The following is a 4,282-nucleotide window of genomic DNA, read 5'->3' as shown; positions in this document are numbered from 1 at the left end:
CCTCCTGGCGAGCGACCGGCGATGCAGAGAGGCCAGGGATGGCTGTCAGCTTCAGGTCCATCCTTGGATCAACTTGTGGCGACGACCCGGCGCTAGGACCAACAGGCCCGCGAGAGGGAGTCCTTCCAGCAGAAAGACTCCGCTCCTCGACCCAAGATGCCACCGGACATGCAGCGCCACAGGAAGATCAATTCTCTGCTCTTTGGTCATCAACTCGTCTAGCAACGCCTCCCCAAGAGGTCAAGACACCCCCCTCTGTAAGATTCGCTGGACTCCGAAAAGTATAACATCTGTCGATTCATCTCTTGCACTCTTTTGCACGCGTTAAGTTATTTATTACTGTATATTGAGTCTTGTATAGGTAGTACGCTTATATTAGTGGTACAATGGATGTGTATGACGTACTTTAGTGATTTTTTGTGTGGTGAAGTTGGGTACGTATAGGGGCGTGCATAGTATGTTGTTTGGTGAGGTACATAATTGTCAGTTGTGTCAGTATCTGTCTGCGAGGGTCGTTAGTGACGGGTAACGGAGAGAGTTTTCCTCGTGCTGGGATTGAGTTAGAACGGTATCTTTCTGGATGTGCTGATTCCTCGAGTCTGTCAGTATCCTTATCAGTTCCCTGAGACAGGGTGCGGGTGTGGGCACTGTGTAGAAGAAGTAAAGGAACATCCCCCAAGGTTATAAGCGCATTGACAACCTGTTTAAAGTTCTGAGCCAAGAAAGTGTCGTTTGTCTAAACCGTAGGAGCCCTCGTAAAAGCCCTGGGTGGAAATCGAAGTAAAATGGATGCATGACAGGACAGGAAAATCAAGGAGAAGTCCAGGCCTTAAGCAGGGTTTTACAGTGTATTCTCTGGGATGTATCATACCAGTGTTATGCAGTGTTATCTTAAACTTTATGTGACTTTCAGTTCACAGGCATTAATGAAATATCTGAACTGCTCGGATCCTAAAAGTATAATTTATAGATTAATCATATAAAAAAGCTGCGAAGTTCATCATTTTAAATTTTACTGTAATGTGCACAATTACCGGAAACTGATTTCTGATTGCCTAAATGATAAAAAACATCCTTTAGAAAAGTTCAAATAAGAGTCTTCAAACTGCAGCATTATCTGCCATCACAGTCAGGTAAGTTAACAGTAATTAAACAATTTTCACTCCTACTAAATCAGTAGAAACAGTGGTTGCTGTAACTTGTCTCTCTCAGACCACAGTTTGCAAACAGGAAATTAATTTCTGTAGCTGAGAATTACACGGCCTGTGAGCAGTGTGGAATGTAAGTACGTTAAAATCATCATAATTAATGGCATTCAATTAAACTATTTATATTTAATTATATTTAAAAAATATATTGAATGATTACATCATGACACCTGTTGCACCCTGGTGGCTAAGTTCTGCAGCCCCCCCAAACCAACAAAACTGTGATGCACTGGGTTCTGACACCTTTCTATCAAACCAGCATCTTTTTTCAAGCGGTTTCAACTCACAGTATGCTCGTCTTTGATCAGACTAACAGCGCCAGCCTCACGCCCCACATACATTAATAAGCCCTTGGCCACCCACTAACGCCGCTTTCCCTCTTGCACCACCTTTGAAGCGTACTGACCACTGCAGACCGGGAACACCCCACAAGAGCTGCAGTTCTCTGAGATGTTATGACACAGATGCTCTAAACCATCCACAATTTGCCCTTGTTAAAGTCGCGTCAAATCCTCACACTGGCCATTTTTCCTGCGTACAACACATCCAACTTGTAGCAAAAATGTCAATGCTGTCTAATATAGCCCACCCACTGACAGGTGCTATGATAACCAGATAATCAGCTTGTTATTCACTTCAGCTTATGTGTCACGATTCACTGAAGATCATGTCAAACTGCTATTTTTTCAGTAACCTATAAACAGCTTCATAAAATGTGTCAAATTAAAAACTTAAAACATCTCACCATTAGAGACTCCGAGTATCATCAGCAACAGTCCGAATCACAGCTCCCAATGTCTCCTCAGTGTTTCATGCCCTCCGCTTCGATTCAGTCAGCAGCTTTCAGACAAACCTCTCTACTTTATTCAATAACTAACCCATGCCACACATTCCCTATGCACATCCGACACAGAGCAGCCTGAAACGTCTTCTCGTAGTGATCAGCTTTCAGATAAGAAGGTGTGAAAACTCTGACCAGTGTTAGTATAATAATAGAGAAAAAAGAGAAAGCACATTTAATGTTAACTTGCAAAGCTGCCCCACAAACAACAAGTTATCTGTCCAGTTGTTATTTTCTAAAACATAACTATTCTTCAGTTACAGCCATATTGTTATGACTCTTGTCAGATATACGCCATCATTGCACTTTGCAAATAAAAACTATTTTTGACAGGCAGACCAAAGACGTTGAATTCTCAAGAATGTTTTTTTCTATCATTTTGCTTTAAAATTATTTTTACTTTGAGGTTACACAGCTTGAATTACTATAAAGATCTTGTAAACCAGAAAGCTTATAGACTTCCTGTTTACTGTTGAAGTGCATCAACGTGATCTAATTAAATCCACATTTATTCTACATACTATAAGCCAACGACTACCTATATTATCCAGGCCTGACCTTTTTCTGGGTCTACAACCTTTAAAACACTTCATCACACAACACTCATCAAAGGAGGGATACTTCTGTCACCTTCCATGAGAGCCCACATTATTAATCCTGATCTGTGTCTCAATTTCATCTTTATACTTTTCATTAGATTTTTTATTTAATTTGAATTATTAGTATTTAAGTTATTATGATTGACATATATAGTACATTGGTGACATTAGTCACTTTAAAGTGACATATAAAAGTAATATAATAATTATTACAATACCGTATAATATTAATAAAAAAAACAACTTTTTATTGTATTTTTAGGGCAATGAGGAGGCCAGGCCAAACCACAGGGGATAAACTACATAACTGGATTCTGCTCTGATCTTGAGATATTTACTGGCAGGAGGAGATCTTGGGGTTTATTTTTAAACTTTTAGGATTAAAAAGAGGATTTATTTTCAATGTGTTTTATCAGCCTGTCAGCTCTGACTCTTGATAGATAATTTAATTTACCAATCGGACATGAGAGCTAAGCAAGAGAGGCCCAATGGAGGAGAGCAGCCATACCTCACTTTCTTGTCTTCAGAACGACCACGCCCCCTTCTGGGTGAAACAAGCACTGTAAAAGTGCCTAGTGGTACTATGCCTAGAAGCTGCTGTGTTCGAGGTTACACAGCTTAAATTACTATAAAGATCTGATAAACCAGAAAGTCTCATAGGCTGTGAATTAACATTATTGATTATACTTTCAGTCCTCAGATCATCATGTAGTATTTGTGATGTTTACTGTTAAACTGCGTCAACGTGATCTAATTAAATCCATATTTATTTGCAAAATTGACTGAACAATTTCTGCCAACCTACTGTTGAACAGTTTCTAATACAGAACAGACATAGATACAGATACAGGCAGAAGATTACTTCAGTGGTATTCTTTTTCCCACTATTGTTCCTCTTTGTTTAACCACTGGTATCTATATACCTCTGAGCCGTAGTTAAACATTTCAACATGAGAACAAACTTCTCTGTTTTATTCATTACCTAACACGCACATCTTACACTGAGCAGACTGAAATTTCTTCTCTTAGTGATCAGCTTCAGATAAGAAGGTGTGAAACCCCGACTAAGCAGAGTGCTTTTGCACTTGACAGAGAAATGTTTTTGCATTACAATACTTTAATGCAACTACTCAATAGTTTTATTTTTTTGGTGGGGGAAAGCAGATACATATTTAGCTGCTCCAGGAGGTGTTATCCCTTCACCAAGGAGAACTGCAAGTTTCTCTGGGGTTAATGTTAGGAAATCTGGTATTTTTTGGCTATTTCCTTGTAATGGAAGAAAACCGCTCACAGTGGAGGAGGAATGCATCTGTTTCTATTTCTCCCGTTGAAAAGTGAGGGCATCAGCACTCCTCTCTGGGCAGCCACATCCAGAGCCGGTCCGCCTGCAGTTTATGATCAAAACGTCAACAAAAAGGTAGCGTAAACAGACAGATGACACATGATTGATTGATTGACAGTTTGTTTAATACATAACAACACTAGAACGCCACTAACTCAAAGCTCTTACTATGAAATGTTTTACATTTCTACACTAAAGCAAAACACATTTAAAGGCCTATTTGTAATGATATGACAAAAACTCTAAATTATTATTTACATAATATTTACTTAGTTAAACTCTTCAATCATAT

General features: G+C 39.3%; 1 protein-coding gene across 1 annotated transcript in view; it reads right to left on the bottom strand.

Moving 5' to 3' along the window:
• The window catches only part of LOC118333815 (hemicentin-1-like), a gene marked incomplete at its 3' end in the record, with an annotated part of 27,732 nt that overhangs the window by 22,097 nt on the left and 1,353 nt on the right, over positions 1-4,282 (bottom strand).

Source organism: Morone saxatilis, unplaced genomic scaffold (genome assembly GCF_004916995.1).
Source record: "Morone saxatilis isolate NCDOM2014 unplaced genomic scaffold, NCSU_SB_2.0 Contig22, whole genome shotgun sequence".
Lineage (NCBI taxonomy): Eukaryota > Metazoa > Chordata > Actinopteri > Moronidae > Morone > Morone saxatilis.
Note: the sequence above shows the minus strand (reverse complement) of the source record. Positions and strands in the feature narration are given on the sequence as shown.